The sequence below is a fragment of the Aegilops tauschii genome, chromosome 6 (genome assembly GCF_002575655.3).
Source record: "Aegilops tauschii subsp. strangulata cultivar AL8/78 chromosome 6, Aet v6.0, whole genome shotgun sequence".
In the NCBI taxonomy this organism is placed as follows: Eukaryota; Viridiplantae; Streptophyta; class Magnoliopsida; order Poales; family Poaceae; genus Aegilops; species Aegilops tauschii.
Window position 1 is genome coordinate 288,283,975 of NC_053040.3, and position 13,268 is coordinate 288,297,242.

Consider the following 13,268-nt stretch of genomic DNA (forward strand, 5'->3'; position numbering starts at 1 on the left):
TCGAGCACAAAATTTGGAAAAAATTCAAGCAAAAAAAAACGAGCAAAAAAACAAGCCAAAAAAATGAGCCAGATCTAGATCCAGATCCAAATTCAAAATTCAAAAATAGCAATGGCGCACGGTGCGGGTTAGACGGTGCGCCACTACTATTTTCCCGCCTTCAAAATTCAAAAAAAAAATCAAAAAAATTCAAAAAAGAAAAGTTACCACTGGTGCACCTGTAGAAATATTAATGGCGCACTAAAGGTGCGCCACTGTTACCTGCAATACTAATGGTGCACCAGAGGTGCGCCATTAGTATTTGTTAGTAGTGGCGTGGTAATAGTGGCGCACCTATAGTGCGCCATTAATGGCAAAAATAGGTGCGCCACTAATAGTCCTTTTTCTAGTAGTGCCTCCCCCGTATTTAAAGGAGTGGAGGAGGGGAGGGCCGGCCCTCTACTATGGCGCGCCCTGGGGAGTCCTACTCCCACCGGGAGTAGGATTCCCCCCTTTCCAAGTAGTAAGAGTAGGAGAGAAGGAAGGGGAAGAGAGAAGAGAAGGAAGGAGGGGGCGCCGCCCCTCCCCCTAGTCCAATTCAGACTAGGCCTTGGGGGGCGCGCGGCCTGCCCTAGGCAACCCCTCTCTCTTTCCCCTAAAGCCCAATAAGGCCCATATACTCCCCGGTGAATTCCCGTAACTCTCCGGTACTCCGATAAATACCCGAACCACTCGGAACCTCTTCGATGTCCGAATATAGCCTTCCAATATATCGATCTTTACGTCTCGAACATTTCGAGACACCTCGTCATGTCCCTGATCTCATCCGGGACTCCGAACAACCTTCGGTACATCAAAACACATAAACTCATAATATCGATCGTCACCGAACGTTAAGCATGCGGACCCTACGGGTTTGAGAGCTATGTAGACATGACCGAGACTCATCTCCGGTCAATAACTAATAGCGGAACCTGGATGCTCATATTGGCTCCTACATATTCTACGAAGATCTTTATCGGTCAAACCTCATAACAACATACATTGTTCCCTTTGTCATCGGTATGTTACTTGCCCGAGATTCGATCGTCGGTATCTCAATACCTAGTTCAATCTCGTTACCGGCAAGTCTCTTTACTCGTTCCGTAATGCATCATCCCGCAACTAACTCATTAGTTATATTGCTTGCAAGGCTTATAGTGATGTACATTACCGAGAGGGCCCAGAGATACCTCTCCGACAATCAGAGTGACAAATCCTAATCTTGATCTATGCCAGCTCAACAAGTACCATCGGAGACACCTGTAGAGCACCTTTATAATCACCCAGTTACGTTGTGACGTTTGGTAGCACACAAAGTGTTCCTCTGGTATTCGGGAGTTGCATAATCTCATAGTCATAGGAACATGTATAGTTATGAAGAAAGCAATAGCAATATACTAAACGATCAAATGCTAAGCTAATAGAATGGGTCAAGTCAATCACATCATTCTCTAATGATGTGATCCCGTTAATCAAATGACAACTCATGTCCATGGCTAGGAAACTTAACCATCTTTGATTCAACGAGCTAGTCAAGTAGAGGCATACTAGTGACACTCTGTATTTCTATGTATCCACACATGTACTAAGTTTCCGGTTAATTAATTCTAGCATGAATAATAAACATTTGTCATGATATAAGGAAATATAAATAACAACTTTATTATTGCCTCTAGGGCATATTTCCTTCAGACCAGACCCCAAAAAGCCGACCTGTAAAAAAGCAGATTCCGCGAATATCCTTTTTACGGGTCCATTATGCGGGGTTTGCAACTGCGGCCGTTCGCGCCAGCCCGCAAAGGCCTTTTTACGCGAACTGCAAACACGTTTTGCGGGCCGGACGGATGTGGGGTCTGCTAGAGTTGCTCTGAGGGCATCTCCAGCCCTTCGCCCCACAAAGGCCGTTTTAGGTGAAAATAGCATCTCATGGAAGCCTGCCGGCAATAATTTCGACGTGAGAAGAATTGATTCCCAGCCGCGACCGCACCGGGATGGTCAAGAAAAATTATTTTAAAAAGTTCAAATTTGACGAAATTCACTAAATTTTGACAAAATATTGACGATTCCATTGATATTTAGGGGAAATATACAAGCGCGGATCTGCCCTGCATATTTTCTTTGGTGGAAGGGACCAGCTCGCATAGACGGACACGCGAAAGAGAGTCATATAAAGTTATCTCAAATATGTTCGTTAGTAAAGGGTAATTTAAAATTTAAATAAAGTCTGATCACACTAGCGCCATATCACATGCCCAATCACAATAAAAATGGCAAGTATACTTAGTTTTTATATACCTGATCACAAAAGAATATTAGTCCGACAGTCCATACAAAAAATATGTCCTGCCGGACAGGCAATCTGAGCCTCCGCGTAGGCAGCCTCTGTTGGGTAACTTTGCATGGAAAAGAAAAAAAATTCTACGCACACGCAACAATCTATCCATGGAGATGAAGGAAATATGCCCTAGAGGCAATAATAAAGTTATTATTTATTTCCTTATTCTCATGATAAATGTTTATTATTAATGCTAGAATTGTATTAACCGGAAACGTAATACATGTGTGAATACATAGACAAACAGAGTGTCACTAGTATGCCTCTACTTGACTAGTCCGTTGAACAAAGATGGTTATGTTTCCTAGCCATAGACATGAGTTGTCATTTGATTAATGGGATCACATCATTAGGAGAATGATGTGATTGACTTGACCCATTCCGTTAGCTTAGCACTTGATCATTTAGTATGTTGCTATTGCTTTCTTCATGACTTATACATGTTCCTATAACTATGAGATTATGCAACTCCCGTTTACCGGAGGAACACTTTGTGTGCTACCAAACGTCAGAACGTAACTGGGTGATTATAAAGGTGCTCTACAGGTGTCTCCAAAGGTACTTGTTGGGTTGGCTTATTTCGAGATTAGGATTTGTCACTCCGATTGTCGGAGAGGTATCTCTGGGCCCACTCGGTAATGCACATCACTATAAGTCTTGCAAGCATTGTAACTAATGAGTTAGTTGCGGGACGATGTATTACGGAGCGAGTAAAGAGACTTGCCGGTAACGAGATTGAACTAGGTATTGAGATACCGACAACCGAATCTCGGGCAAGTAACATACCGATGACAAAGGGAACAACGTATGTTTTCATTCGGTTTGACCGATAAAGATCTTCGTAGAGTATGTAGGAGCCAATATGAGCATCCAGGTTCCGCTATTGGTTATTGACCGGAGACGTGTCTCGGTCATGTCTACATAGTTCTCGAACCCGTAGGGTCTGCACGCTTAAAGTTCGATGATGATTTGTATTATGAGTTATGTGATTTGATGTACCGAAGGTAGTTCGGAGTCCCGGATGAGATCCGGGACATGACGAGGAGTCTCGAAATGGTCGAGACGTAAAGATCGATATATTGGACGACTATATTCGGACATCGGAAAGGTTCTGAGTGATTCGGGTATTTTCGGAGTACCGGGGAGTTACGGGAATTCACCGGGAGAAGTATTGGGCCTTATTGGGCCATACGGGAATAGAGGAGAGAGGCCAAAAGGAAGGAGGCACACGCCCCCCTCTAGTCCGAATTGGACAAGGTGTGCAGCCCCCTTTTCCTTCTCCCCTCCCCCTCTTTACTTCTCTCCTACTCCGGAAAGGAAAGGGGAATCCTACTATGACTTGGGAGTCCTAGTAGGACTCCCCACGCTTGGCGCGCCGCCTCTATGGCCGGCCTCTCCCTTGCTCCTTTATATACGGGGGTAGAGGGGCACCCCATAGACACAACAATTGATCTCTTTGATCTTTTAGCTGTGTGCGGTGCCCCTCTCCACCATAGTCCACCTCGATAATATCGTAGCAGTGCTTAGGCGAAGCCCTACGTCAGTAGAACATCATCATCGTCACCACGCCGTCGTGCTGACGAAACTCACCCTCAAAGCTCGGCTGGATCGGAGTTCGAGGGACGTCATCGAGCTGAACGTGTGGTGAACTCGGAGGTGCCGTGCGTTCGGTACTTGGATCGGTCAGATCGTGAAGACGTACGACTACATCAACCGCGTTGTCATAACGCTTCCGCTTTCGGTCTACGAGGGTACATGGACACACTCTTCCCTCTCGTTGCTATGCATCACCATGATCCTGTGTGTGCGTAGGATTTTTTTTGAAATTACTACGTTCCCCAACAGTGGCATCCGAGCCTGGTTTTATGCGTAGATGTTATATGCACGAGTAGAACACAAGTGAGTTGTGGGCGATACAAGTCATACTGCTTACCAACATGTCATACTTTGGTTCGGCGGTATTGTTGGATGAAGCGGCTGAGGGAGTCCTGGATTAGGGGGTCCTCGGCCAGCCGGACTATATCCCTTAGCCGGACTGTTGGACTATGAAGATACAAGTGAAGACTTCGTCCCATGTCCGGATGGGACTTTCCTTGGCATGGAAGGCAAGCTTGGCAATACGGATATGTAGATCTCCTTCCTTGTAACCGACTCTGTGTAACCCTAGCCCCCTCCGGTGTCTATATAAACCGGAGGGCTTAGTCCGTAGGACAACAACAATCATACCATAGGCTAGCTTCCAGGGTTTAGCCTCTACGATCTCGTGGTAGATCAACTCTTGTAATACTCATATCATCAAGATCAATCAAGCAGGAAGTAGGGTATTACCTCCATCGAGAGGGCCCGAACCTGGGTAAACATTGTGTCCCCCACCTCCTGTTACCATCCGCCTTAGACGCACAGTTCGGGACCCCCTACCCGAGATCCGCCGGTTTTGACACCGACATTGGTGCTTTCATTGAGAGTTCCACTGTGCCGTCACCGTAAGGCTTGATGGCTCCTTCGATCATCGGCAACGATGCGATCCAGGGTGAGGTTTTCCTCCCCGGACAGATCTTCGTATTCGGCGGCTTCGTACTGCGGGCCAACTCGCTTGGCCATCTGGAGCAGATCGAGAGCTGCGCCCCTGGCCATCAGGTCAGGTTTGGAAACTTGAACTATACTGCCGACATCCGCGGAGACTTGATCTTCAACGGATTTGAGCCCATGTCAGGTGCGCCGCACAATCACGACAAGCACGACTTAACTCTGCCGTCGGACAGTGTTCGGGAGATCACACCTGCAACCGCTCTGGCCCTCAATCCGCAACAAATCACGCCATCTGAGGACGGGTGGATGGACCCCGCCACGGAGGCCGCACACTCAATGGCGATAGAGCCGAATACTGACTACACCTCCTACGAGACCCGTGTTGCCGAACCGTTGGATTCGTCCCCGGCCATGGGCTCCGAGCCGCCTGCGTCCGTGCCTATCGAACCCGATTGGGCACCGATCATGGAGTTTACCTCCGTAGATATCTTCCAGCACTCGCCCTTTGGCGACGTGCTAAACTCGTTGAGGTCTCTCTCTCTCTCTGTCAGGAGACCCTTGGCCGAACTATGTCTGGCTAGAATGGGATGCGGACGATGAAGAAATTCACTCCCCACCCACCACCCACTTAGTAGCCACTGTCGACGACTTAACCGACATGCTCGACTTCGACTCCGAAGACATCGACGGTATGGACGACGATGCAGGAGACGAACAAGAACCACCGCCCACAGGGCGCTAGACCGCCACCTCATCATATGACATATACATGGTGGACACCCCAAAGAAGGCGATGGCGATAAGACAGCGGAGGATAACCCCTCCAAGAAGCAATCCAAGCACCGACGTCAGCGGCGCCGCTCTAAGTCCCGCCATAGCAAAAGCAGCGATACCAGCACAAGAGACAATAACGCTCCGGATAGTGCCGAAGACGACGATAATCCCCTCCAGCCAGAATTCGAGTGGGAGGATGAACAAGCTAGTCCTCCGGGACAGGCAGCAGACGGATAATCAGAGGATGACAATTACATGCCTATCTCCGAAGACGAGGTGAGGCTCGGCGACAAAGAATTTATCGTGCCTGAGGATCCCGTCGAGCAGGAGCGCTTGCACCGGCTTGTAGCCACAGCAAACAGCCTGAAGAAAAAGCAACAACAGCTTCAAGCTGATCAAGATCTGTTAGCGGATAGATGGACTGAAGTCCTGGCAGCCGAGGAATACGAACTCGAACGCCCAACCAAGAGTTACCCAAAGCGCAGGTTGCTACCCCAACTCGAGGAGGAAGCATTAAAACCCACATCACCAGCGTATGATGCGGCTGATCGGCCACCTCGTGGCCGAGACAGAGGGGCATATCAGCCCGAAGTCCAGCCCGCACCCCGTCGCTAGACCAACAAAAACACCAAGGCCCGGGGCAACACGCGGGACCTGCGAGACATTTTGGAAAACAAAGCAGGGCATACAAGATCGATCTACGGATCACGAGATCGCACCCCAACGCGGGACAATGATCGTCACGCCGGATATACCAAAAGCAAATCCGGCCGGGCCGAATACAGCAGACAAGACTCGTATGAACTGCGTCGTGATATAGCCCGGCACAGAGGCGCCGCACACCCCCTATGCTTCACAGATGAAGTAATGGATCACGAATTTCCAGAGGGTTTTAAACCCGTAAACATTGAATCATATGATGGTACAACAGACCCCGCGGCATGGATCGAGGATTTCCTCCTCCACATCCACATGGCTCGCGGTGATGATCTACATGCCATCAAGTACATCCCACTAAAACTCAAAGGACCAGCTCGGCATTGGCTGAATAGCTTGCCAGCAGACTACATTGGCAGTTGGGAGGATTTGGAAGATGCATTCCTTGACAACTTCCAGGGCACTTATGTGCGACCACCGGATGCTGATGACTTGAGCCATATAACTCAGCAACCAGGGGAATCGGCCAGGAAATTCTGGACCCTGTTCCTAACTAAGAAAATCAAATTGTCGACTGTCGGGATGCAGAGGCCTTAGCGGCATTTAAGCATAACATCCGTGACGAGTGGCTCGCCCGGCACCTCGGCCAGGAGAAGCCGAAGTCTATGGCAGCCCTCATGACACTCATGACCCGCTTTTGCGCGGGCGAGGATAGCTGGCTGGCTCGAGGCAACAACACATCAAGGAATCCTCGCACTTCAGATGCCAAAGATACTAATGGCAGACCATGTCGTAACAGACACAAGCGCCGCAACAACGGCGATAACGCCGAAGACACGGCAGCCAATGCCGGATTCAGTGGCTCTAAATCCGGTCAGCGGAAAAAGCCATTCAAAAGAAGCAATCCGGGCCCGTCCAGTTTGGACCGCATACTCGATCGCTCGTGTCAAATTCACAGCACCCCCGATAAGCCAGCCAATCACACCAACAGAGAATGTTGGGTGTTCAAGCAGGCCGGCAAGTTGAATGCCGAAAACAAGGACAAGGGGCTGCATTGCAACGACGAGGAGGAGCCCCGGCCGCCGAACACAGGAGGACAGAAGAGGTTCCCTCCACAAGTGAAAACGGTGAACATGATATACGCAACCCACATTCCCAAGAAGGAACGGAAGCGTGCACTAAGGGACGTCTATGCGATGTAGCCAGTTGCCCCAAAGTTCAACCCATGGTCCTCTTGTCCGATCACCTTCGATCGCAGGGACCACCCCACTAGTATCCGTCATGGCGGATCTGCCGCATTGGTCCTTGACCCTATCATTGACGGGTTTCACCTCACTCGAGTCCTTATGGACGGTGGCAGCAGCCTGAACCTGCTCTATCAGGATATAGTGCGCAAAATGGGCATAGACCCCTCGAGGATCAAACCCACCAAAAACACCTTTAAAGGTGTAATCCCAGGTGTAGAGGCCTGTTGCACGGGCTCAATCACACTGGAAGTGGTTTTCGGGTCTCCGGACAAATTTCGAAGCGAGGAGTTAATCTTCGATATCGTGCCCTTTCGCAGCGGCTATTACGCACTGCTCGGACGAACCGCATTTGCCAGATTCAATGTGGTACCGCATTATGCATACCTCAAACTCAAAATGCTAGGACCGCGCGGGGTTATAACAGTTAATGGAAACACAGAGCGCTCGCTCCGCACGGAGGAGCACATTGCGGCCCTCGCAGCAGAAGTGCAAAGCAGCCTTATTGGGCAAACCGCCAATTCGGCGAAAAAGAACTCGGACACCTTCAAGCGAGTCCGGAGTACCCCGTAGGCGGATCGGCAGGCACGTTTTGAGCTCGACTAGCAATTTGGCCTCCGTCCTAGTCCCAGTCAAGTGGCGAAATTTGCGCCGTGCGTACATAACTAGGCACTCAAGATACCATGGGCATAGGCGGAGGCACAACTACGACACGTCCCACAATGCGGCTCAATCGCCCCAGGGGCTGTATACGTTTATCATTTTCCCTCTTTCAGGACCTTACTCTCTGGAAGCCCTTTCCGACGGTCTAATTGTTGGACTCATCGCGGTAAGGAAATACCAAGGAAGCAAGACAGTCTAACGTACAAGGGAATCCCCAGGTGGTCTCTGATAACGATCAAAATACCTGTTTTACATACCCGCACGCAACTTGCCCTTTGATGGGACATGTCAAATGGCCCTATTTTTTGCTTATTGCACTACTTGTATCCGTACGCCTTGACGTATTATTTAATAACAATGCATAGCGTTAGCCTATTATTGCATTCCCCTTTCCTTTTTTCTTTTCCTTGTCTGCCTATTTATGAAAAATTGCACCCGTACATTCTGGTACGACCAGTGCGCTAGGGGCTTCAGTATACCCCATAACACGGTGTGAGAAGTCCGAACACTTTCGACAGTGCGGCACCCCGAACTTATAGCATTATATGCATCAGCTCCGAATCATGTCTTGGGTCAATAGTTGGGTTTGCCCGGCTCCCATGTTTTGGTACCTTACGTTCCGCAATATCGGCTAAGGTAGCGCTGGGAGAACTACTGCGATTGTGTCCCGGTTCTTCCGGACGAGCACCTCAGTAGAGAAAGCCGAAAACTGACTGTCATGATGAGGCGAGAGCTGGTCGCTGTTCGAGAGGTCTCATGTCCTTAAAGACTTTTTCTGCTTCAGGCGAGGAGTCGGCCTTGCCCGACTTAGGCGTATATAGCGCCCCGAATTCGGTCTTCCGAATACTAGGGGCTTCGCCAAAATTTAAAATTGTAGACTTCTATGGCTAAGTGAGAGTGATAAAGCTTTATAGTCCGATTGCCTGGTTCGCTGTGCTGAACACCTCCTTCGAAGGACCCAAAATTGGGATAAAGAGTGCTCAGGTTTATCCCGAACACCCCAGTACTAGTTACATGGGGGCAGAAGCCGGTGACTGGCCAACTCTCAGATTTCATAAACGGCCGCACAGAAGGTAATATTTTAAATTAACAAGCATGGTATAGTGCAAATGAACTCGTTTCATATTACATGATCACATGAGTACATTCATTCGAATATTACATCCTTAGCACATTCCTCCGCCACAAGGCGAGCACCCTTCAGGACACTGTCATAATAGATGTCGGGGTGGCGATGCTCCTTGCCTTCCGGCGGCCCCTCCTTCACCAGCTTTACGGCGTCCAGCTTCGCCCAGTGCACCTTCGCCCGTGCAAAAGCCCTGCGCGCACCCTTGATGCAGACTGACCGCTTTATGACTTCAAGTCGTGGGCAGGCATTCACAAGCCGCCTCACCGGACCGAAGTAGCTATCAGGAAGGGGCTCGCCAGGCCACATCCGGACTATAATACCCTTCATGGCCTGTTCGGCCGCCTTGTGGAGCTCGACCAGTTGCTTCAGCTGGTCGCTCAGGGGCATTGGGTATTCGGTCCCAGCATACTGAGACCAGAACAGCTTCTCCATCGAGCTCCCCTCCTCAGCCCAGTAGAACTCCGCGGCATCCGACACACTGCAGGGAAGATCTGCGAACGCTCCTGGATTGCTCCGAACTCGGGTAAGTAAAAGGAAAGTTTCCTTCACATGCTTGCTTTGCATAATGAATGCCTTACCCGCTGCTATCTTCTTAACCGCCTCAATTTCCTGGAGGGCCTTTTGGGCTTCGGCCTTGGCATGTTGTGCGCTTTCAAGGGCCTTCGCAAGCTCGGACTCTCGCGTCTTAGAGTCAAGCTCCAAGGACTCGTGTTTTTTGGCGAGAGCCTGGAGTTCTTGCTGCACCTCGCCTACCCGGGCTTCTTGCTTTTCTCGCTCGATGCGCTCCTTGGCCGCTTTGTCTTCGGCCTCAGATAGTGCCTTCTGCAGGGTCGCCACTTCGGTCGTGGCCCCTAGCAAAATTCATGATGATCCTATTATTCTAAAACCAAAATTTTTAATATACAGACGGGGTATCGCTTACCTTTGTTCTCTTCGAGCTGCCTCTTGGTAAGGCCGAGCTCTTCCTTGGATAGCTCAAGGTCCTGCTTCAGTGCAGCGACCTCCGCAGTACATGCGGCAGCCGCTAGTAGTGAAGCCTGCATATGCACATAGACATATTCCGATTAGACTCCTGCGGTTATTATTTGATCCTCTATTCGGCCTTTCTTCACGAACGCCAAACAGAGCATCAGGGGGCTACTATCTATGCTGTAACATTTTCTTATAATTTGATTACTTACCTCAAAGCCTGTTAGGAGGCTGGCACATGCTTCAGTCAGTCCGCTTTTGGCGGACTGAACCTTCTCGATCACCGCACTCATGATAGTGCGGTGCTCTTCGTCGATGGAAGCGCTGCGAAGCACTTCCAGCAAGTTGTCCGATGCCTCTGGATGGACAGAGGCCGTCAGCACAGGCGGCTTGCCACTCTTAGTGAGGGGTCCCCTGACAGAGTCCGGAACCACTGGTGGTTCTGGCGCAGTATTCGGCTGGGGGCCGAATTTGCCGCCCCCGTCATCAGAACCCATGGGAGTCTTGCTCCCCTTGCACCCAGTGTCCGGAATGTCGCCTTGAGGCGCCTCCAGGACTTCCTCCCCTTGGTTCGGTGCCCTTCGAGACAACACCTCGATGTTGTCCGTCGGGCGAGGGGAGGAGGCGGTCGGAAGTGAATCACTGTTCAGGTCCGATGGGCCCAAAGAATCATCCGATGAAGATACGTCGATGTGGGCTCGGGCGGGGCTGCATAATCACGCGCAGCGTGATAAGAAACAGTACAATAAGACATACCATGAATGACTATGGTATCAGGATACTTACGACTTCGCCAGGGGCTTGTCCCTGGGCAACCACTCGTCGTCGCTATAGGCGGCCGTCGTGGAGCAGTCCGGGAGGAGGGTCCTTCCCTTCTTGGACCCTTCAGCCTCCCCAGATGGGGCGGCCTTCCTTTTCTTGTCCCCCCCGTCTGGGGGGGGGGAGGAGAACTTTCCTCTTCTTCCTCCTCATTTTCGTGGGAGGAGTGCGCCTCGGTGTTTTCAGACGATGAGTCCGATATAACCTTGCGCCGGAGACCCTTCCGGGTCCCCGTGGCCTTCTTCTTGGCCTTCTGCGCCGGCACCTCATAAGGCGCCGGAACCAGCATCTCCGTTAGGAGAGCATCTGCTGGATCCTCAGGCAGGGGGGCTGGACAATCGATCTGCTCCGCCGTCTCTACCCAGTCCTGTTAAATAGCGTGGAGGCTTATATCCCGCGCATGGTTAAGCTGGGGAAAAATGAACATCTTACGAGATATCAAAGACTTACCGGATTGGCAGGGCGCTTTGCGCTGAGTCTGCGGTCCTCGATAAGGGGAGGAGGTACCTCGGCACCCTTGAACAGCACCTTCCAGACGTCCTTGTGCGTCGTGTCGAAGAGCTCTCATAGCATCTGGTGCTTGGCCGGGTCGAACTCCCACAAATTGAACGCCCGTCTTTGACACGGGAGGATCCGGCGGAAGAGCATGACTTGGACCATGTTGACAAGCTTGATTTTCTTGCTCATCATGTTTTTGATGCAGGTCTGGAGTCCGGTCAGCTCTACCGAGGAACCCCAAGATAGGCCCTTCTCTTTCCAGGAGGTGAGCCGCGTGGGGATTCCGGATCAGAATTCGGGGGCCGCCACCCAGTTGGTGTCGCGCGGCTCGGTGATGTAGAACCACCTCGATTGCCACCCCTTTATGGTCTCCACGTAGGAGCCTTCGAGCCAGGTGATGTTGGGCATTTTGCCCACCATGGTGCCTCCGCACTCCGCTTGCTGGCCGACCACCACCTTCGGTTTAACATTGAAGGTCTTCAGCCACAGGCCGAAGTGGGGCTTGATGCGGAGGAAGGCCTCGCACACGACGATAAACGCCGAGATGTTGAGGATGAAATTGGGGGCCAGATCGTGAAAGTCTAGCCCGTGGTAGAACATGAGCTCGTGGACAAACGGGTGGAGGGGAAATCCCAGTCCGCGGACGAAGTGAGTAAGAAAAACCACCCTCTCGTGGGGTTCTGGAGTAGGGACGATCTACCCGCATCTGGCAGCCGGTGCGCGATATCTGCGGCCAGATATCCGGCTCTCCGTAGCTTTGTGATGTCCTCCTCCGTAACGGAGGAGACCATCCACTTGCCTCCCGCTCCGGACATGCTTGGAGTGGTTTGAGAAGAAAATGCGAACTTGGGTGCTGGAGCTCGAGTGCGCAAGAATGGATGAGCAAGGAGGAAGAAGGCGTGGGTAAAAAAGAGGAATCCTCGTCCCTTTATAAGGGCGGAAGAAACTATACGCCTCCCCACCTACCTGGTAAACTCGCTTATTCCCCAAGCACCGTAATTGATGGCACGGTTGGGTTACCCACACCCGTATTGATGAGAATCCCGTGATAAGGGGACACGATCTCTGCTTCGACAAGACGTGCCAGGGAAACCGCTTCGCAATATGTGTAGTAGCTGGTTGAGAAAACGGTTCGAATAATGATCGGGCCGTGGTGTGATGCCACGTTATGAAAAGTTGTCAGCAGATTAGATTTGTGGAAATATTATTCTCTCTACGGTGGTACGTGGAATTTGTTTTGTAGAGCCGGTCACTATCCTGGTGTTCAAAATCTTCTATGGAGTATTCGGAGGAAGAACCCGCCTTGCAATGCCGAAGACAATCTACGCGCCGGACTCATCGTCATTGAAGCCTGGTTCAGGGGCTACTGAGGGAGTCCTAGATTAGGGGGTCCTCGGATAGCCGGACTATATCCCTTAGCCGGACTGTTGGACTATGAAGATACAAGATTGAATACTTTGTCCCGTGTCCGGATGGGACTTTCCTTGGCATGGAAGGCAAGCTTGGCAATACGGATATGTAGATCTCCTCCCTTGTAACCGACTCTGTGTAACCCTAGCCCCCTCCGGTGTCTATATAAACCGGAGGGCTTAGTCCGTAGGACAACAATCATACCATAGGCTAGCTTCTA